We start from the raw sequence: 23,379 nt of genomic DNA, 5'->3' as shown, positions 1-23,379 counted from the left end.
TACTGGATGTTAGTTTCCCAAATTCTAAGTTTTTCCCACCCAATAGGTCTTCCCTTTCATCATGCACATTTCTAGCTTACTCTTATCATAATTCATTAACCTGGAAGTAGGACATGAAAATGGAATCTTTCCTACCTCTGATCCAGACGGTGCGATTGCAATGTTGGCAAACCGGGATGTCCACTATCTGCTTAAGATCTTGTTTATGTCTTTGATGGTTTTTTATTTTTTTCCTTAGAGAGAATCTTGACCAATCTTTTTTTGATCTCACAACAGGATTATGACAAACTGTCTTTCCTTCCCATTCACATATTTTAAACCAAGTGCCATTATATCTGCAATCTCTGCTCTCTGCATTTTCTGGACAGTTATTCGAGGTTTGGTGTATGTTATAAACGTAATAGCAAAATAAGGTTAATATAAAAAGCAATTTATTATAAAACAATTTCAATCATAAGCAACGAGAGAAAAAAACACAATAAATAAATCAGCGCAGCACCGGGTGGACAGGGGTCTGCACCCAGAGGTACAGATTTTCCCAAATCCACGAAGGAGGGATTGCAGTCCGGGGTTTTTATAAGGATTTTCGTATCCTGAGGCAAAACCCGGAGTGGGCATAGTCCAACAAAGAGTCTAGATGTGCGGTTGAATAGATTTCCCGGATCCGTTGAGCTGAGTCAATAGTCAACTGGTCAGAGTCCTTTCACATGCCAATGGTTCTGGGTGCTTTCTGATTGCATCTTTTGGTTGGACTCCCGGGGTGGAGTGTCCAGGTCGGGTGCGAAGCAGATGGATATCTCAGCCGGGCTACTCTCATTGTCTGGCTTGATTGACTGTGTCCTGCTCTTTATCTCGGGCTGATAAGCGTCACTGTGGATCGTTACCGCCTGACTCAGGAAGGAATCTTTAGATCATACTACATTTTATATCTTTACATTATTATAAATATGTTTCTTTATTCTCCTTCACGAATTTTTATCCAATGCCACATTTATCACAGTGTATCTTTTTTGCTGTCTCCCTCTGTTCCTTTAAGACCATTTCGAGGCACAATTTACATTTATCCATCAGGGTCTGTGTTTCAGCACTCTGCAGCTTCTCTGAATGCAGGTCACCCATCAAGTACAGGGCTAGGCTCAGGATTGTCAGGATCACCCACAGGTATGTTCCTCTGCTTTTCCCTTCGCCCACCGGGTTGAGCCGGTGGTGGGGTAAGCCATCTTCCTGGCAGCAGGAACACCTTCCTGGGATATCATGGCCTCATCGAGCCATGTACCATCTCTTAAAGGCACCTCACCTAGATAGTTTCACAGCTTCAGCAGAACAGGGAGTTTTGCTTTCTTTCCGACACTGTTGAGAGTTAGGTGTTCTTTTTTTTTTTTTTTATTTTATTTTTGTGTTCTGACCTGCCAGGGAATTTTTACCCATTATGTGCTGGGACAACCTAACTACCGGTACTTAGGGGTGCTCACAAAGGACAAAGAGTGGCCGGGCCCAGGGTGGGGGGGGAAGGGGGCAGAAAAAGGAGGGTGGGGACAGTTTTTTAGCTGGCTTTTCCTCGGCTTCAGGGAAGGACGTTAGTGTGCTGGGTCGCGGAGCTGCTGCTTCTCCTTCTCCCCTCTTTGTTGGTGGCCTCGCACCCCCTGTCCTGCCAGGCATCGCCGTGGAGCTGCTGATACACATCCACCAGCCCAGGATCTCAGCTCATCCCTGCTGATCCACCTCATCCACCAGCCGAGGATCTCAGCTCGTCCCTGCTGTCCCAGCCGACTGTTTCCTCAGAGCCCTGCAGGAGCACCGGGACTGACTGCCCGAGGGGTTTGTGAAAACAAAGCCTCTCCTCCATCCCGTCTCTGCCGAGAAAGCTGTCCCGGGGTCCCTGGTTCTGTTTTCTTGTTATTGCTGTAGTTATTGTTGTTTATTTGCCTGGTTATACTAGTAAAGAACTGTTATTCCTATCCCCAGATCTCTGCCTGAAAGCCCCCTTGATTTCAAAATTATAATAATTCGGAGGGAGGGGGTCTACATTCTTTTATCCCAAGGGAGGCTCCTGCTCTCCCTAGCAGACACCTGTCTTCTAGAACCAAGACAGACACTCGATTGCTAAAACTTGTGCTTGTGAATCCAATTTTCCCCTTATCTCCTTTTTGTATAACTGATACCACAGTGGAGAATCTAACTCTAGTAAGCCTAGATTTTGTAGTGAGTACTAAGATAAAACTGGTCAAGTTTTGCTCCGCCTCTAAACACTTATTACACAACCCTCCCGCTCTGTTCCCTCTTTTGCAATGCACCACCCAAATCTCGTTACAATAGTTATACTTAAAACGTATAAATGGATAACAAGGACATTCGGGATTTGAAGAACTTATCGTGCATTCTTTGGACATTCATGTCGCTGCAGTTTTATCCTCAAGTCTCTGGGAGAGGAGGTTATTCTCTACTCGGACTCCTTCTCTGGTTCGATTTTCTTTCCTCGCAATGCGTGCATCCAACCCTTTTCTACAGTGCAACAGCTGTATCGGTGGTCAGTAAAACGAGGAACAGGCTTTCCCAGCAAGGAGCTAGCGGGACTTCCTTCCAGGTCGTGTCTCTGGGTTGAATGTGGTGGATTGAGAATCCTAAGAGAGTGCTTTGGGTTATAAGTCCTCTCTTCTGTAATTCCTGCAAATTTTGGTTAATGGTTATTAAATATGGTTGTAATTGATTATCTTCAATGTTGGGGTGATTGACTGGCATCCCATGCCTGTAGGGCATCCTATATAGCATCTTGAAGGGGGAATAACCCCACCTCTGAGTGTGGTTTTGTTCTAATACTTAGTAGAGCCAAAGGGCGGCATTTGACTCAGGACATTTTTGTCTCTAACATTAATTTTGACAGTTGATTTTTCACAGTCTGATTCATTCTTTCTACTCTCCCTGTGCTCTGAGGGTGCCAAGGGGTGTGATATTCCCACCTGATTCCTAAAGCTTCTACTAATTGTTTAATAACTTTTGAGGAGAAGTGTGTGCCTTGGTCCGAATTGATGTAATCTACTATACCATTGCTGGGTATTATTTCTTCTAGGATTACCTTGGAGACTACTTGGGCAGTTGCCCATGCACTGGGAAAGCCTCCACCCACTGTGTTAGTTGATCTACTATTACCAATAGATATTTATATCTCCCTACCTTAGGTAATTCAGTAAAATCAAATTTGATTCTTTCAAACAGTCTGTATGTCACCGGCCATCCCCCTAGGGGCACCTGTCATGCCCTAGTTTGATTTATTTTTCTGCATATGGCATACCCGAGTATCTCTTGTTTTGCTATTTCATAAATTCCCTTGCACCTGAAAAACTTCAAAAATTGTTCAGATAGGGCTTGTGTTCCCCAATGTGTCTGTTGGTGCAGTCTGTTCAGGATCTTTCTTGCATATTCTTTGGATACCAATTCTCTGCTATCTGGCAACCTCCACCTTCCATCTATCAACTGACCGCCTATTTTTTCAAAGTTTGCTATTTCTTTTTGAGAGGGTCTGCCCTGATAGTTCAGTGGTCCTTTTTCTACTATTTCTGGGGTATTTATTAAAAGGAGGGCAGCCCTTTTGCTTCTTGATCTGCCAAATTGTTCCCTCTAGTTCACAATTGTATTCCCACCTGGTGGCCTTTTACATGTACAATGGAAATTGCCTCGGGACCTCTAATTGCCTCTAGGATCTGTCTTAACAATTCATGTATCAGTCCTTTCTCCCAGGCACTCACTAGCCCCCCTTCTTCCCAGATTTTTCCAAGTGTACACCACCCCATAAGCATACTTGGAGTCCGTGAACACAGTTCCCTTTTTTCCTTTTAATTTCTTTAGTGCTTGCAGTACTGCGCATAATTCACATGCTTAAGCTGACCAAGAAGCGCTTAAAGGTCCTGATTTGATTACTTTGCCTGATTTGCCATCTATGACCACATACCCCGACCTCCTTTTCCCTTCAACTACCTTTGCTGAACCGTTCACAAACCATTTTTCCCCTTCCTCTAATTCCTCTTCTTCCAAATCGGGTCTTACTTTTGTCTGGAATTCAATTAGATTTGCACAATCATGACTTGGGCTTTCCTTTGCTTCTCCAAACAAAAACTGAGCTGGATTTTGAGCTGCTGTGGTCTTTAACTCCAACCCTGGGGAGTTAATCAATATTGCTTCGTATTTCAGAAGCCTGGCATCGGTGAGCCATTTATCCACTTTTTGCTGTAATATACTCCTTACATTGTGAGGAGTATACACTACCAGGAGAGCCCTGAAGGTTATTTTCTTTGCCTCTTCTACCAGTAAAGCTACTGCCACAATTGCCTGTAGACAAGTTGGCCATCCCCTGCTTACAGGGTCCAGTAGTTTGGAAACATATGCTACAGGTTTTTTACTCCCAGCCCAATCCTGTGTCAATACTCCATGGACCCATGTGATTGTTAACATCTATAAAGATTTGAAATGGCCTTTGTACATCTGGTAAGCTTAATACAGGTGCTGTTATCAATGCTTCCTTTAGTTCTTCAAATCGCATATTATCTTGTTCTGTTCTCCTCAGTTTACCTGTAGTCAGCTTCTCGTACAAGAATTTCACTTTCTGGCTATATCTCTCAGTCCACTGCTGGCACTACCTGAATAACTCCAACAGTTGCCTCATTTCTCTTTTGGTTTATGGGGGAGGGAGTTCTAGGATACCCGCTACTTGTTCGGGATCCAGTTTCTTTTTCCCTATTGTAATCCAGTGTCCCAAATACTTTACCTCCTGTTCCGTAAACTGCAGCTTTGACCTGGATACCTATAACCCTTTGTCTCTCAAGACATTTAGCAGAGCTACGCTGCAAGACCTCACCTTCTCTTCCTTTTCCCCTGCCATCAATAAATCATCCACATACTGCAATATCTTGGTACCTTCCGTTGAGGTGAACTGGCTTAGTAATTGTTCTAAGGCTTGACAGAATAAATTCGGGCTTTCAACAAAACCTTGTGGTAGAGATGTCCACCTGAGCTGCAGTTTTCTGTGCATCTCTGGGTCTTCCCACTGAAATGCAAAGTAATCCCAGCTGCTTTCGGCTAGGGGGCATGTCCAGAAAGCCTCCTTGAGATCTACTGCACTATACCATGTGTCCTTTTGGGACACCTGGCTTAGAAGCAAATGGGGATCAGCTACCACGGGGACCCCTGTCTTTGTCCTTTCATTCACCGCTCTGAGGCCTTGTACCAATCGGTAACTTCCATCTGTTTTTTGCACTGCAAGTATAGGGGTGCTGTGTCTGGACATGCATGGTTCTAGGGTCCCTCTTGCTATTAAATCATCAATTATAGGTTTTAACCCCGTTTTTCCTTCCATAGAAATAGAATATTGCCTTATCCTTATGGGGTCCTCTGGTCTGTCTATTTCAATTACTCTTTTAAATGGTTCCATTTCCAATCTTTCTGCTTCTCCTGGGGTATGCCAAACACTAGGATTTATTTCTTTTTTGTCTTTAGCTGATAACTTATATAAATTTACTACTATTTGTGAATCCTTTATGGATGGATTTACACCAAGGGAAACCATAAGGTCTCTCCCTAACAAATTGTAATCCGCCTCCTCTACTACCAGCATATCCTTTAAACAAATTTTATAATCTAATTCTATTTCCACATCCTTTACCACTGGAACCTTGAACGGTTTTTTGCCCTAATTACAGTTGCTTTTTATGCAGCCCAGTGGCAATTTTTTAAATGTACTTTTTTCAGCCCCGGAGTCCACAAGGAACTCCATGACTTCCTTTTTGAGTCCTACCTTTATTTTCACCAATGGCTCTCTCGATGTTCTGGACTCTAAAATAAAAAGCCCCTGGCCGCGCTAATCTTCCTGGAACATTTTCTGGTCTATTTCTTTTTGTTTACAACTGCTCCTTAGATCTCCTTTTTTTTTTTAAAGTAGTGACACCTTACGTGAGCCATCTGATAGCTGAGGTCCTTTTTCTTTGGGGGCACTTGGCGTCCCTGAATATTGTCTTTCGCTGGTTTCTCTGGTTCGGGGGGACGTTCTTGTTTTTGTGCTTTTCGGACCGCAGCCACTAGCACTTCTGCTTGTGTCTTCTGCTGCTCTTCTTCTCTTCTCATATACACCTTGTGTGCTTCTCTGAGTAGCTCTTGTAATTCTTTCTCTTGCCAGTTACCTATTCTCTCCAGCTTTCTTCTAATATCCTCCCATGCCTTTCCCACAAACTGGGTTTTTAATAATACTTCTCCTATCGGAGAATTGGGATCGGTTCCTGAGTACATTTGCAAACCCTTTCTCAAATCTTTCTAACCATTCAGTTGAGGTTTCATCCTTTTTTCTACATTCTCCAAATACCTTACTGATGTTTTGACCCCTCAGAACTGCTTTCCTGATCCCTTGGATTACCATATTCCTTAAGTCAATCATGTTCTGTCTCCCTTCTTCTATTTGGGCATTCCAGGTTGGTCTCTGGTTTGGCCATTTTTGTTCCCCTGGAATATCATGCGGGTTCCTCCGTTCCCATTCCTGCTTGTCTTACTAACTCTCGCTCCTCGTTGTTTAACAAGGATTGTAGTATGGCCATTATATCTTTGTAAGTATAGATACTGGTGCCTAAAAATTCATCTAGCCTGTCTGCCACCCCTAATGGGTTATCCATGAGTTTCCCCATTTCCCTTTTGAATGCTCTTACATCTCCAGTATTAATCGGTACGTGTACGTATCCGAGAATACCTGGGGCAGTCGGCACTTCCCTTAGTGGGAACAAATTGTGTCTATCATCCTCGTTTTCACTGTCCTCCCAGTTTGTCTTTTTTACCTTTCAACGCGTTCTCCTGACCGGTGGTGTGGAGATCGCTATCTGCGGGTTCGGTGGAGGGTTAGTGAGTGAGTTGGGAGGGCTTGCTGAGTCCAGCTCAGGTGCTGTGTGTTTCAGGGGAGAGTTGGTATGAGGTGATTTTTCCCCAAGTTGCTGCTGTTCTGGCAGGGGTGCTGTCACTGTCCATGGAGGGGCTTGTGTTGCCGAAGCTGGCAAAAGCGGCTGAGTTGGGTGTGTTAGTGGTGCTGCCTGTGCCTGCCTTGGTTGTGGTATAAGCATCAGATAGGGTGGAGGAAGGTGGACAAAAGGTTCCCACATCTCGCCCTGGTTTGTGGCAGAATTATCCGTCTTCACAGGGTACATCCAAATCTCCGCCCTCTCCCACAACTCAGCACATTCACTCTCCCCTTCTTCCTTGCTTTGCTTGCTATCTATGTACATGTGCAAAGCCTAACATGTCCACTTTTCAAATGTTCCAAGTACAGGCCATACCACAAATTTTCATCTCTTTTCCTCCCCACAGCTCTACACAGAAATGAACCATCATTTCCTTGGATTTTCCCCTTCTTGCAGGGGACTCCTCCCAGTGTTCCAACATCTACCCCAAGGGGCTGTCTCAGGGGATGTCAGGTATGCCTTTTTCTGGTTTAACAGAAGTTTTTTCTGAGGTCTTTTTTTGGATCTTGCTCTTTTTCAACCCCGTATTTTTAAAACAAAAAAAATATTTCTAGAAAATAACTAAAAAAACCCAGTACCGTGCTCTTATATATATTTTTTCTTACCTTATGTTACCAGTTTACTGATCCAGTGGGGGACCAACCTGTAGGATGTTAGACTGGTAACGAGCTCTCCTTTATCCCCTTTCTGCCGGACATTTCCAGGTAGACTTTCTTACCAAGCCTCCTGAACCTTACCGACTTTTCAGACCTGACTGGGAGGTTTACCAGTTACTGAACCCACCGGAACGTCTCCATCCTTCCTAGCCGCCTGAGATCAACCTCTGAAACTCTGCCTGGTTTCAGTCTTGACATGACCGGGGTATTTTTATCACCCTCCCGAAAAGTTCTTACTAAATTTCTTGGGTTTACAACGTGATCTGAATTTCCTATCCCAAAACACTCCCCCTTTTTCCTCAAACCACTTGGGAGCTGGGAATTCCTTGGCGCATTCCCGGAACCTCTCCCTTTGGGTGAACCAAGTCCCTTTCCCAAGATTTCCTCCCCAAAACCACTCTTACCCGATTTTGGGTTAACAGGAGTTGGGAATGACTCTTATGCATTCCCCACTAGAACTTTCCCTTTGGAACTATGAGGTGAGCTGTGCTTCTTTCTCAAAAAGTCCCCCTCCCCTCCTGACAACTTTCAATTCTGGGTTTTTTGACAGGATTTTTTTGGGAATTTTCCACACGCTTCCCCCGTGGCCGACAGTTTCCCTTGCAGGAAGACAGAACAGCCGCCTTGGGGTCCACACTCACTTCATGATAAAATCATATCTCATTAACGCTCAAACGCCCTGCTCAACCAGATGATAGTTACGGTGCCTTTTTTTCACGTGGGTTCTTCGTGCACTCAGATTTTATGAGCAAATTTTTGCCGCGGTTTGGAAGATGTCCTTTTGGTCTTCCGGACTTCTTGGAGAGCTCCTGAGCTAGCTCGTGACCTCTCTGGATTGTGGTTGATCGCTGGGTGAACTTGGAGGAATCAGGGAGATAGAGACTGATTCAGAGTTCACCCAGCACGGATCCCGGCCTCGACGCTTCAACCTTAACTGTGATGTGGTTGTTTCGACACCTAAATTTTACAAATTGTTCAAAAAAATTCTTATTGATAAATTTGGCTGCATTTTATCTATAGCAAATATCCAATCCCTGGTCAATTTCAAAAATCTATAAATACTGAAGTCAGGAGAATAAAAGCTCTCTTTTTTCGATCACACCACTGAGACATCTTTGTATGAATCATTCCATGTCCTCTAGTGACACACTGCTACTCTCCAAGGGGCTCCATCATTGCCACGTTCCAAGCTTCATATATGCTCCTTCACACACTGGTGTCTCCTGAGTCTGAGGTGCACTCCTGGATTCTGGACTATCTTCCTCCTTCAGTTCACTCTGAGAAAAAGCAGGAGCTGGGACTCTCTGAGCCACCACCCCGTGGAAGGGCGTTGAGGCCAGGTGGGCAGCCCTGTTAAAGTCACACGTGTCCTCTGGGTTGGCACAAAGGGTCTTGTTCTTGTAGGAGCCTGTCACAATTGCATCCTCAGCCAAACGTTCAATTCCATTCAGCTCATTCTGAAAAAAAACCCAGAAAAGACAGTGAAAGCCTGCAGATTTTATGACAAATTTTTCTTTAGTTAGAAGCTGAATATTTCCCTTCCCTCTCCTCCACTTCACCTCCATCCAACATGAACAGGACTTTCAGTCTTCATGAACTCTATTTATCATAGAACCCCAGAACAGTCTGGGATGGAAGGGACCTCAAAGACCATCACCTTCCACCCCCTCACCATGGGCAAGGACACCTTCCACACGTTGCTCCAAGCCCCATTCAGCCTGGCCTGGAACACTTCCTGGGACGAGGCAGCCACAGCCACAAGATGATATTTCCAGTATAATCTCATCATCACCCTGTTCCATTACTGCCATGCCAGGCAGCACTTTGGAAGCCTTGCTTTTACACGTGATGCCAGTCCAGCCAAGCTGGCTCAGTGTGACAGCAGCACAGGCTGCCCTGCTGTCTCCTGGGCAGGAAATCTGCCATGGGCTGAACTGTTTCCTTACACAGGCTGCTGCTGCTGCTGCTGTTGCTGCGCTTTCCTTGGCACTCAGAGAATCCACAGGCTTAAGAACAGTGAGAGGGTGACGGGCACTTTTCCGGCTACGACCTGCTGAACAACTAAGAAGAAGTTACAGTCAGTTACATTTTTATTGGAGCAGCTTCCCAGCTCCAACAAATTCCTCCCAAGAGTTTAAGTCTATGGATCATCTCAGTCAACCAGTTTCTTCTACAGAACTAACAGGAAGCCACAGATACAGCTCTCCAGAATGAGGGAAGGTTATAGAGCAGTTTAAATACTTCTAGGTTGAAGATGAAGAAGAGAAAAGCATTTCCTCATCATGGCCTATGAGTAATTAAATAAAAAATACCAATATAAACAAAACAAAACAAAACACAACACACACCCCCACACACCCCTGCAAGAAACAGTTATTTCAGCTGCTACAGCAAGGGCTTTGCTGCCTCCCTTTTCCTTCCCTCTGAAATCATCTAGGCCTTGAATAATTCTACCTTTGGTTCTGATTTGTCAAAGTAGAGGATTCATCAAATATAGAGAAAAATGGAGCAGCAGCTGGTGGGGGAAGCAGACCTACATCTGTAAAGAAAAACCAAGAGGTTCTATCATATCCACAGTTCTTCCAAAATAGCATATACAACATTACTTAAAATAGTTAATACCCAGTCTTAAAAGTACTGTTCCTAGCAGGGGGCCATCAAGCCAGGAGGAAATTGATTCAAAGATAGAAAAAAAAGAAAAAAGTACTTTTAAGATTTCAACTACATTATCTAAACCTACATACCAAGACTCTGCCTAAGTTGCTCAGAACTAACTTAGCCTGATGTTCAGTTCTTCCCACCCCTTCCCTCTCCCTGCTCTGCAAAGCTGCTGCCTTTGGCAAGTAACATCTGAGACACTGGCAGGACAAGAGATTCACCAGTGTGGCATCAGTGACTTTCAGGAGAAAGAAACAATCTTACAGTTTAAACAGGAATGCAGTTTGTACACATTCATCAACTAAACAATGGCACAGCCAAGGTCAGAGCCATTCTGCAGCCCAAGTGCAATCCCTGCTGCTCACCATTCCTCAGCATTCCTTGATTCAATGCAAGTCAACCTGTGGGAACTGTCTGCAATTCCAAACAGCCTCTTCCACTCCTCCCTCACAAGGAGCCTGTCTATTCCCTGGCCATCTTTAGCCACAGAAAGGCAGAGCAACCTTGCAAAAGAATGTGTTTTCCTCTGCTCTAACTAAACCACCCCATCTCCTGGGATTTATCAGCATTTCAGGGAGCACTGTACAAGCAGCACACTCACTCCTCCATGACCTAAGCAACACTGTTGGCATGGCAACTCTGATAGCTTATTTCAGAATATAACTCCAGATATGCTGAGCACAGAGTTCCCAAGACAGAAAAAATCAGCCACAAGTCTGCCTCAATTTGGAGCTGCTTCACAGCAAACAGCACCCTAAGACAGGTAGCTTGTGGTTTTGTGTAAACACACTGAGTTAAGCCATTAAACTCATTAGCATATATAAATATGATATAGGCTTCCACATCATGAGCAGCATTGAACACTTCCCATGTCCTTATGCAACCTCTGCTGAAGCCTCTGTCATCAAGCTGCAGCACTAATTGCTTCCAGGCTGACAGATTTTGCAATTCTTGTAGCTTAGGAGAAGCTTAAGTACTTGGCAAAACAAGCCCCAATTTTAGGAAGCAGCTTTGAGAATTCCAAATGCAATCTCCCATCTCAGACTCAAGACTCACATTATTTGTGGCTGAGCTGACTCGTCCACATAGGGGGTGAAACTGGGTAGGGGGTGGGCCACTTCCGAGCCAGAGCTCACAGTGCTGCGAGGACGCTGTGGAAGGAAAGGCAACATTAACAATTTCAGGATTCATTTCAGTCCCCACACCCCTCTGCACTCTGCATCTCCCTTTTCCTCATCTTCTGCTCAGTTGCAGGTTTTCTTCTACAGAAAATTAAACTTGATGGAAACTTTGCCAGGATGAATTCCCTTCTGACACAGCCACAGCCCAGCAGCTGAACACTGGCACCCAAAAGGCAAGGAACTCCTCCTCCTGCGTGTCCTCACCAGCCGCGGTTCCTGTTACCCTGAGGCAATGTTTTATACATATTGAGGGATAAATACACACATTATCCTGCTCAGGCTGGGTATTCCAGCTGCTTCTTATTTTCCACAGATGCCACAGTTCTCATTTGACAGCCAAGGTAGTCCTAATTCCATAATAATATTCATTCTCCTGTCCACCAACAACCACCAGATCTAGTTTGGTTTTTTTCAATTTTCCCATCAGAAGCCATCTCAGCACCATACAAATCCCTTAACAGCTTGTGAGGTCTGATGGCAATTGAGAGACAGGACTCTGTATGGTCCAAGCAAGAAGCAAATTTATAGTTTCTACAGCTCAGTTTATACACTCCTACAACTTTGGGTAAAATTTCCCACTGTCAAAGTGATAACCACAATATTTAGGTTTCTTAGCAACATTGGTTAACCACAGTCTTGTGTGATTTCCTTTAGACAAAGCATAACATTCTTTCTGCTTGCTCCTTTACATTCCTGTTTGCTGTTCAAAGGGCTTCTGGACCACCAGGTGCAACATGTCCATATCATCCATCAACTGTATACTCATTTCTGCTCTACTGTTCAGCTGTCCCTCCATGGAGGTCCATAAGTGAAGAGGTGGAATTTAGTCAGACAACACACTACTCGCATCTGACTATTTCAATTCCCTGAGACGGTTCAGCACAAAAAGGTTACATGGTGGGAACTGGCAGTGATTGAATTGACTCACTTGTTTCCATACAAGAAGTTGATTTGTTGATTGATTGTAGAGCTTAACATTTATACTTTTCAGCTGTAGCTAAAAATAGCTGAGGGGCTGAACCAATATTCATTGTAACAACCATATCCATGTTTCTTAACAATATTGCTTCACTATAAGCCATCAGCCCTGTACAGATATGTACGGGTCTTACATGAATGAAGCCTACCAAGGAATTCAGCCCAAACACACACACACACCACTAACAGCGGCTTCCCTCTTCAGGGTACCACTGGCACGGGCCTTGCTGCCTGCCAAGGACTGCAGCCCAGCAGAGTTACAGCACCCACTCCTGACATGAGTTTAGCAGTGCTCTCACTTCTGCTCTCCAGCTGTATTCCCACAGGGAATACCTCCCAAACTCACTCCTTTTATCCATCATTTCCCAAACTGCTTCCTGAGGCATCTTGAAACCAATAAGAGAAACCTCTTCTTCCCTGTACAGGTTGTAGTAACTCAGAGCATTCACCAAAGGTTATTCTTGCACTGCCCTTCAGTGGAATGGAATTAAACATCCTCAAATCTTCTGCCAGAAACAGGATATTTTATTTCATTCAATCTAAGAAATTTCATTAAGACGAGAGCAGAGACTACTCTGAGGGCAGACATGAAAAGAAATATGGAAGCATTTGAGGACGAGGATTAATGTTATAAGCAGCACAAAGAGACCGGTAAAAGAAATTTTATACTAATAATTCCACATCACTCTTCTCAGCTATATTAAACCTGTGCTTTACTGAACTTGTCCATTCATTTAACCAAACTGCTTTTTACCTGAAAAGAACGTTCCTGGAGTTTACCTAAATTTTAGCCTGGCTACATCCCTCCCTCATTCCAGATTTCGTTACCAAGCTTCACTTATTACAACATTCATATTGACAAGATTAAATTATTTTCATCATCTTGACACCTAAGGTTTTCAGCTTTCATGTATTCTTCATGTATTTATAGATCTGTAGACTGTTAAAAGCCTCAGTGTAACTCCCAGTACTTTCTCACCTTTCTTTCCCACAGTGAACAGGCACTTATTGACACATTCCTCAAGTTTTGTTATGTCTCACCTGTTACTTCTCCAAGGACATTTTATTCTGCACCATGTCATCACTGGCACAATAAAGGCAGGGGAGGAGGGCAGAAGCCAGGCAGGAGATTACCCAACCCTAACCAACTGCTCCTCTCATTGGACAATATTGGCCAGATACTCAAATTGCCCAATCCTATCGATTCTAAACATCGAATTCTGAGTGCTCTTTTTTACCCATTTTGGGTACCTCAAGGCTTTCAAGACTTTGCTTTTACATTATCATTCTAACATGGTCTGGAACAGTTGGTGTTCTGTTTCCAGGCATCAATCTCATGACTTTCTATTCTTCTTTTCTCAGCTCCAAAGGAACATGGCAACACTGGGGGTTATCTGAGCACCTATGAAACAAACCTGATCTCACAGCATTGATTCCCTTCAGACAGTGTCTTGCATCACTTCTCTACAACAGCCCTAAACACCTGTAGCACAGCTGCTGCTTTTGATGTTTAGTTTAAGCCATTGGAAGCTACTTTCTGTCATCCTGTTGCCAGGATAAATATTCCATTGATACAGCACTTGAATTCTTTTGATCTGCACTCTTCTGTTTTCCTCACAAGCACTTCAAAACAAGACTTGCAGAACGCTGTACATGCCTCCTTTGCACAAGACAGACAACAAGGTCTTCCTTCAGGTTGTATTTTCCAATATAATTCAACTCTTACGCTTCTTTCTTACAGATTTAACTAAGGCCTGGCTTCTCTCCCCTTCCCTGGCTAACAGTTTCCCTCTCACATTCCTCTTCTGCCCTCCAAACACTTCAGCAGGCCACCTCTGCCAATTCCTCTGCTTAGCAAGAACTTTCATTTCTTGATTTTAAAACTCCACAGAGATTTTAAACCTTATTCTAGCAATATCAGCTTGCTGAACTTGAACAGAGTACACATGGCCAGGGACTCATTAGAAGGAGAATGATCGTTCACAAGGGCATGCAGTGACAGGACAAGGGGGAATGGCCTTAAGCCGAAGGGGGGTGGCTTTGGATGAGATACTGGGAAGAAATTTTTCCCTGAAAGGGTGATGAGGCCCTGGCACAGGTTGCTCACAGAAGCTGTGGCTGCCCCAGCCCTGCAAGTGTCCAAGGCCAGGTTGGATGGGGCTGGGACCAACCTGGGCTAGTGGAAGGTGAAACCAGATCATCTGTAAAGTTCCTCCCAACCCAAACAATTTCATGATTCTATCATTACAGCTGTATTTGCAATAGGCACAAACCACCAGCTTACACACAACTTCCTCTCTTTTCCCCGTCCATTTTGAGCATCCTTACCCTGCCAAAGATCTAAGGTCTTGCATTGAGTTCGTTCTGCAGGCTGGACATCACCCGCCCCTGCCTGAGGGGCTGCACATTCTCCTTGCTCAACTCCCACTCGTGGCTGTCCTCCTGGGACATGACCACCTCTCCTTTAATCCTGCATTCACAAGACACCGACACTTGTAAGGCTGGGTACTGACCTGAAACCTGACAGACACAGCTTTCCTCAGCCCCTTCACTCCGAATTTTCTGTGCAGCCAAAACACACTGCTTAGATACCAAACTTTTAGAGGGACTTCAGCATTTAATTGCGCATTATGGGAAATACATGAAAAAAAAGCCAGTCTTGACAATGAAGAAACGCACGCAGGCAATCTTGGCAGCAAAAGCCACTAAGATTAACCCAGCTCCCTCCCCAGTGATTGCTCCTTTCCCTGCCCCGAGAACCCCCACCCTCCTCACGGGGGCTGCGCTCCGGCCACGGGGAGCCTCAGCCAGCCTTAGTCGGGACCCCCTGATCCTTCACCAGTCATGCGAGGAGTTGCAGCAGGCGGGGGACACAGCCGAGCCTCGATCCCTGCCCGGCGGGGACCCCCGCTGGCACCGAGAGGAGGCGAGGCTGTTGGTTCCCCGGGACGCACCGCGCCACGCCCGGAGCGGGCACCCCGCGCTGTCCGGGCAGCCCCAGCGCCGTGCCGGGCGGAAAAACACGGCTCAGAGCGCCACAGCCACCCGCGCTATGTACCTCATCCCCTAAAGCCCCTCAAGGATCCCACACAGCCACAGCCCCTCCGCCCTACAAGCCTCACTTCCCTTCGCGGACCCCCCCCACAGCCCCTCAGCCACACGTACCTCACACCTTACAGCCCCTCAGGCCGCCTCTGTTCTCAGCCTCTCACAGACCCCACACACCTCACAGACTACAGCCCCTCATGGATCCCCTCAGCCCCGCGCACCCCACAGCCCTCAGCCGCCCACCCCTCACGAGTCCCGCAGCCTTCAGAGGCCCGCACACCTCACAACTTAGAGCTCCTCCACCCCACAGGAACGTCACAGACCCCCACACCTCACGGCTCCACAAGCGCTCCTCACGGGTACCGCCGCCACCTGTTCCGAGTACCTCGAAGCCCCCTAAGGACTCCCCTGATCCACGAGGACCCTTCATGGCCCACAGCTCCTTTGCCCCCACCCCGGACCCCGCAGGAGCGCACCCCTCACGGGCCCCACAAACCTCAGCCCCGCGCACCTCACAGCCCCTGAGACCGCCTCAGTCCTCCACGGACCCCACAGCTCCTCAGGCCGCCTTAGCTCAGAGCCTCGCAATCTCCGCGAACTCTTCGCGGACTCGCCCCTTACCCGACCGAACGCACCGCACACAATTCCCAGCCGTGGGAGCCACTCCGACCAACACAGCAACTGCTCGCCAGCAAAATGACCGCGAATCGCCGCCGCCTTAGTATTCAAGCAGCTCCCGCCTCCCCATTGGCCACGCCCCGAGCTCCGCCCCACCCCGCCTGATTGGCGCCGTCCTGCGTCGCCCCGGGGCATCACGGGAAATGTAGTTTTCACTTCACCAATGGAAGCCGGCGGGGAAAAAGAAATAATTTCATAAACAATGTGCTCGCAGTTAATCTCATCTGAAAGGCATGTTCCTGTTCCTGCTTGCGTGTGTTCCTACCCTTTCCCTCTGCTAACCGCTGTCACTCGCTGATTCTCTACGTTATTTTTCTGTCCTAAATTCATCCTCTTTTTTTTTCCTGAGGCGCTCACTTCATGCAACTGGCGATGAGTTCTGCTTTGGTGTCACTAAAAAACTCACTTTTTGGGTGTCCCTGAAAATTGCATAGTTTGCCACTCCCAGAAGTGTATGGCTGCATTAATATGATGCTCAGCCCCGTTAATCACCTTCTCTCCTACAGAATTAAAAGAAAAAAACTAATTAGTCTGACAGGCTGCAGTAATTTACAGGACCCTGGAGTGACTCGAAGCGTCCAAGACCAGGCTGGACGGGTCTTGGAGCAACCTGGGATAGAGAAAGCTGTGGTTGCTCATGGTAGGGGCTGGAATGGGATGGACTTTAAGGTCCCTTCCCACCCAGAAAATTTCCAGGATTTTATGAATATCTCATCACTGCTTCAACACTGCCGGAGCACGATCGTGCAGTGAGACCAGTTTTTTCTGCTCTTACTGACAGGGCAGAGGGAAGAGCTCAGCAATGACAGTCTGGGCAGAGGGTGAAACCCGGAACAGCGCCACACGCTCACAGCCTGTCCTGCAGCACTCCCTCGTGCTCCTGTGGGGAACTGCAGTGAGCTGGGACCGGCGATTCGCCTGTCAAAGTTGAGATCTTCATAAAATCCAGCATCTACAGGGTCTCAGGAGTACAGATGTCTTGCTCCCCTCTGCATTCAGGATCTGCAAACACTGACGTATGAGGCAGCTGCAAAACAAAAATTACCATGGACTTGGACAGGAATATCCTGTCAGGAACATAGATCAGCTGCCTGCTGTTATTGGAAATGTGATCAATAACAGAGATATTTATCATAAAGAAAACTGAATGAGGAAAAAGCATTTTTTTTTCCCACAACTACCCTTAACTCACAGACTCTGAAGGCTTTTCTGATGGCTGTGACTAATGAAGCTTTTGTATGCGCAGAAGAGACCAACTGTGACCATAGTGTTGATGGGTGGCTCTTTCTGTGTTACGTGGACAAGAAACTCTTGACAGACCCCGGATCGGGGACAACGAGCGGGGCGGTGCCGGACGGGGCTCGGTCGAGCTGTGCGGGGCTCTGATGCGGCTGCACGTGTGTGTGTGCGTGTTTATGTGTGTGCGATGGACAGTGACAAACACCGGTGCCAGGGGGTCGGAGGTGGCAGCAAATGAAAGTCGGCAACGCCCAGGAGGGCGGCCCGGGCCGGTGGTGGCCCGGACCCGGCTGCTGCCAGCACACAAGATGGCGGATTTGGGCAGAACTCACGTGATACCACACCTAAGATGGCGGCCCCCCACCGGAAGTGATTCCTGCCAGAACACAAACTAGCGGACTTGGGTTGGAGTCACGTGATACCACATCAAATATGGCGGGCAAACCGAAAATGACTTCTGCCAAAACGCAAGATGGCGGAGTTTGGGCGGAACTCACATCGCCACACCTAAGATGGCGGCTTATACTTACCGTGCCCTTTCCAATATGGCGATACTTCGCGCATGCGCTTTCGGTAGGGAAAAAGTGGCGCCGGGAAAGGAGCCTATACCGAGAAACGCGTCCCTGGAACTCTGAGTTAATGTTAAGTAAGTCTTGCCAAATGATTTTTATGAGGTTAAATTTAGTGAATCTGTACCAATAAACAGAAGCCCTGAAGCACAAGAAGCTGTGCTGCAGAACACATGCTGTGGCCATGCTGTGTCCCTGCCAGGACCTGTTCAGGTGTTCCTGTGGACCATCGGGTCCAGCTGCTGCCCCTGCACTGCCAGAGCCCCCCCTGTCCCTCATCCCCAAGTGCAACTTCAGGAGCCACCCATCAAGTGACAGGAATTGGGGATGGGGGTTCCCAGAGGGGCTCCAGTGCCCCTTCCCTTCTCCCTGGCCTTCCCAGGGAGGATGGCTGCTCTGGAAAGTGCAGTGTGCAGGGGGAGCAGCCCAAAGCCAGGCTTGGGACCATTTCCCAGCAGTTCAGGGAATTTGTGCTCGGAGCACCTTGAACTCCTGTGTGCTCAGCACCTTTTCGTTGGGTTTTTATGCACTTGGAAACGGATTTCAGGATCTACCTGTGAATTCAGTGAATTGTCCTGGCCGGAGACCTTTTTGCTGACCTAAAAGTAGCTTTTAAACCTCAGACCCACAGGCTTGCAGTGTTTTCCAGTGGCAGTGGGAAACACGACGGAAAGATCCTGTTCAGTGATGCAGCTGTCCACAAGGGCCGGGTCAGCTGGGACAGCCCTTGCTGTCATGTGTTCTCCTCTCTCTTGGCTTTCCCATGTGGGATTGACTGAGGCTGCGAAGTGCAATCCAGAACATCTCCAGGCTGCTGGTGCTTGGGGCTGTGGTGCTTGGTGCTCAGACAACATTCCAGCCCATCTGCTCTGGGGTTGGATGTACATTTCCACAGGCACTCAGACTGGGAAAAGGTCAAGAGTGTGGTGGGAAGGGCTTTCTGCCAGGCATGGACACACTCAAGGCAGGGATTATTTTTAAATATTTGTTGTCTTTTGCTTCCCAGCCCAGGGCTAAGTTGGTGTTCCCTGAACTGGATGTGGAGTGAGGAAGTTACTGTTGGGAGAGTGGGAGAAAGGAACACACTTGGCTGGTGTACCCTGGGTGGGCAGAGAAATGTGACAGTGCCAATAAAGGTTTGTAGGTATTTAACGAGTCCAGTGGTGCCAGTGGTTCAGGGCAGAGGAGAGCAGGGGCTGATGAACACTGGCACTGAATGTTCAGTCATGACTGGGAAGGAACAGCTGGACCTCACCCAAGGCAGTGCTGGCTGTGGATTTGGGTCCTGTCTGGCCACAGAAAGGTGTGGCAGCTGGAGACTGGGCAGGTTTGAAGGCTGTGCTGTCATAGCCTCTTTAGTTCTTGTCCCTGTTTGTTCCTTCCTTGGAAAAGCATCCCTTCCTGGCTGGTAATTTCCTAAAAACCGCAGAGCCTGGCCCTGAGGTTCCTCAGCATTGGTGTGACCCACTGTCCTTGTCACCTGCCCTTGGCACAGTCACTGCCTTTGCCATTCCCTGTGGAAGGTAGGATCTGCCCAGAGCCAGAAGCACCCAGCAGGACACAGCCCCTCTTTTCCAGGAGGTGAGAGGTGGGGGGGGCAAGAACTGGAAGGGATGTTTTCCAGGCAGAGGGACCGAGGTCACTGGGAGAATTCCAGCTCCCAGCAGCTCTGCTAGTGCCAGAGAGACTCAGGACTGAGAACAGGACAGCACTGGGAACTCTGGGGCTGTGAACAGCTCCAGTGGACAAAGGAATGGTAAAACAATATGAAGAGTTTGAAGGAGAAAAACTAACCTGAAATTTGGCTTTTGGTGTTACTGTGTGTAGTCTGTCACCTCCAGGCATGAAACTGGACTTTGAACATGCCCATGGTGAGTAGTGTGTTCTGTTCATGGGAACACTGACCAGGTAAAGAGGGATGTAAAGACTTGTGGCAGACCAGAAGGTTCCTTGACCCAGCAGGATCATGGTGAGTGCTGCCCTGGAAAACTCCAAAAGTAATCAAAATATGAACTCATGAAACTCAGGTTTTTAAAACTTTATTCAAGATAAAAAAAAGATGGAAATGACCTTGGTAGAAAAGCACCTCTGAAGCAAAACAGAATTAAAATACCTGTAACCAGAAAACCCAGGAGAAATGGCTGCTGGCTCCTGGAGTCCTGGTCTTTTTAGGCAGTTTTTATACTGGACTGAAAGGTGTTTTTTCCTTCTGGGACTGGACCTGCATCCCGCTGGAAGGGGAAAATGTGGGAAGAGTACAAGTGGGAAGACAGCTGTTGACATCAGCCCTTGGATTCCATTTGCTCCCAGTGGGTCTGTGCTGCTTGAGGTCCAAAGGAAATCAGTCCTGGAGTACCTGTGTGTTCACAGCCTGGATCTGGCCCAGTTTTCAGAGTTGCCATGACTGAGGAACAGAAACAAGGAAAACAGGCTCTGTTTCTTTGCTCTCTCCATCTTTCTTCTCACAACTTCCCTGATGTGTTCCGTGTGCAAGGGCCCTGAGCAGCATTCCTGAACAGCTGCCACCCCCTTCTTTACAAATAAAGGGCAAAGAACATCCTGGTGCAGAGGGGTCTTTAGGAAGTGCCAATCCCTGGCTGTGTCTCCCTGCGCTCACTGTAGTTCTGCTTGTTACCACCTGCACTGGAGAGACTTCCATGGCATGGGATTATTCTAGAAAAGTGACCTTATTTAATTTGTCCAAAATTTATGTTCATAGAAGCTCAATTTCTGACAGAAAGCACCACTTTAATTTTGCCTTTCCCATGTTGTTTCCAGTTGCTGCCAGGGGAAAAGACCTTGGGGCAAGGGGCAGCACCTGAGCAGGTGGAGCAGCATGTGGGGTCCCAGGGGAAACATACAACTTTCCTCTTGTCAGTCCTTCCCCAGTGCCCCCAGAAAAAAAGGGGGCATTATTAAGAGAAAAGGTGTTTAAACTGAGGGGAAAAACTTCCTTTTCTGTAATCATCTGTGTTTAAATTGAGCAGGAACCCCCTGTGATTTTAAGGGTACTCACTGAAGGAAACCCTGCCTTTTCCATGCTCTTAGGGGTATCACTTGACAGGGAATCCCCATTTTCCATTATTTTCCAGTTTAAATGGAAGGGGAAAACCTTGACAACACTATGTTACGTGTGTGAATTGAAAGTAACTCACCCATTTTCATCATCCTGAGGTTTGAATTGAGGGGAAAGACATGTTGTCCCTCCTTTTTAAGGCTTTGAATTGAAGGAAAAATCCCCCTTTTTCTATCATTTGAGAGACTTGAAGTAAGGAAAATCCCTCTTTTTCCAATATTTTAGGGGATTCAGAGGGGAGAGCCCACTTATTACCATGGCATTGGTTTAAGAAGAGGCAAATACGCCCAGTTCCCTCATTTTAAGTTCAGTGGAAGGAAACCTCCCTTTTTTTAGCATTTTAAGGGTTTAAATCTGTACTTCAGGATGCTTTTACTTGTGCCCCTGCACCAGATCTCTCACAAGGGAGTGAGCTCATCACATACATAACCCTAAGGCTGCCAAAGTATCCCTTATATTTCTTATTTTTATTTATAATGTATATAGCACTAATTAGAGGTCCCAAGGGGCATTACACCATTTATACTGTTAATATTCCTCTCTATGATACTTAGTCACTGCTACTTAGTAATTACTAATAAATAGGAATTCAAGTTAACAACAAATTACCCAACTTACCTATCTATGCTGCCAAAACAAGCTTTTTTTAACCTGCTGCTTGCTCTTGAGGTTGTAGTAAAAAAAAAAAAAAAAAAAAGGCATCCATAGAGCCCTTTACTCACCTTGAAGTGAGAGGATCCAAACAGCTCCAGCTCTTCTCAGAGCTTTTATCCCTCGTGGTAATGATCTCTTCCCTTTTCCTGAGCATCATGCGAACAAGAGGCGGGTCCTGTCAGGGGTATATTAACCCCAGCCCTTGGAAAAGGGGCTTATTACATCTCTGGGCTTGACTGGTGAAAGGGCTCTCATTTTAATGAAGAGCCTCTTTCAGGTTATCTCAGCGTTTTCTCAGGGAGCATTTAAATTCACAATTTTGTGTTGAGTATTCAGGGGTGGTAAAGTGTTTTTGTAATTTCCCCCTCGGCCGGGCGCGCCCACTCTCCGTGAAGGGGGGCGGGAGAGGGGGCTAAGGAGAAGGTGCGGTGACAGGATCCCCTCGCGCCGCCTCTCACCGTTGAAGTCCCCGGTGTCGGCCACCACCGTGGTGTGGTGCTTGAGCTGGTCCAGCGCCGACTCCATCTTCTGCCGCTTCACGGGGGACACCGACATGTCCGCGGCTGTGGGGGCTCGCGCGCCTATAAGGGACAGTGCGTGCCCGGAGGGGCCGACCTGCGCGCGCACCCGCGGTCCGCGCGCTCCCGCCGCCAATCCCAGCCCGGCTGGGCGGCAGCGACCAATCAGCAGCGCGGACACAAGACGGACGCGGCCGGGAGGAGCCGAGGCGGGGCAGCGGGAGAGAGAAAGATTCTGATTGGCTGATTCATGGGCCCTGGCGGTCGGGGCGGGTGGTCGCCTTGGCGACCTTGATGCCGCTATTGTCACCAGCGGAGCGTGTTCGGGGGTCTCCCGGCCCCGGCATCTCCGGTCCCCAGGACCCCCCGGGGGTCTTCCCCACGGCCGGCACGGCGCTCGACCCGTCCCCAAGCCACTCGTCCCTCATGGCCGCGCGGAGCCCGGGCTCCGCCGGTGCCGCAAGATGGCGGCGGGCAGGCCCTGAGCGGGGCGGCCGTGAGGGAAGGCTCGGAGCCGCGCCGGTGCTGCCCCGCTGCAGAGCTCTGGGCTCCCTCCCCTGCCCCAAAGTTCGAAACAGCGTGTCGGCCACAGCTCCAGCCGCTGAGAGAGCCCCCGACCCAGCACCGCAGGTGTTTTGGGCTCTTGGTTTGCCTAAACTTCATTTAGGCTATAGAGGAGGTGGTCTTGTTAGTGTGGTGCCACTTGGAAATTTAACTCCCCTAAACATTTACAAAAGGCATTACCAATTATTTCAACTAAGTAACTTAATTATTTAAGGAAAACAGAAAACAAACCTTTGCCTCCTGAAACTGAGGATGGCTCTTAGCTGGAATTGTTGGAGAATCCACGTAACAGGCCCTGAGTCAGGGGTTTATGTTGTTCCCTCTTTCTGTATTGTTCCACTTAGGACGGCTACCACACTAGTTCCCCTTCCAGATGGGCACAAATGTGCTTTTGTACAGCCTTTTCATGCTTTCCCCGTTTTTAAAACACAGCTGTCCAGGCTATAACATCCTTGCTGTTGAATGTCAGTCCCCAAATCAAAAAGGAAATATGTAGTTTCAGACATTTTGCTGAGTTTCTGAGACTCTCAATGGCAAACCATTATGAAAACCCAGTGAAAGAGACAGAGATGGA

At 47.4% G+C, this 23,379-nt stretch overlaps 1 protein-coding gene across 1 annotated transcript in view; it reads right to left on the bottom strand.

The window, feature by feature from the left end:
* The window catches only part of BUB1B (BUB1 mitotic checkpoint serine/threonine kinase B), a 51,707-nt gene extending 35,489 nt beyond the window's left edge, over nucleotides 1-16,218 (bottom strand). Inside the window, exon 1 of the mRNA XM_058862909.1 lies at nucleotides 16,129-16,218. The gene's annotated coding sequence lies outside the window, so the exon portion shown is untranslated. The remainder of the gene's footprint in view (nucleotides 1-16,128) is intronic.
* Nucleotides 16,219-23,379: the final 7,161 nt, after the last annotated feature.

This window comes from Poecile atricapillus, chromosome 1, assembly GCF_030490865.1.
Source record: "Poecile atricapillus isolate bPoeAtr1 chromosome 1, bPoeAtr1.hap1, whole genome shotgun sequence".
In the NCBI taxonomy this organism is placed as follows: domain Eukaryota; kingdom Metazoa; phylum Chordata; class Aves; order Passeriformes; family Paridae; genus Poecile; species Poecile atricapillus.
Note: the sequence above shows the minus strand (reverse complement) of the source record. Positions and strands in the feature narration are given on the sequence as shown.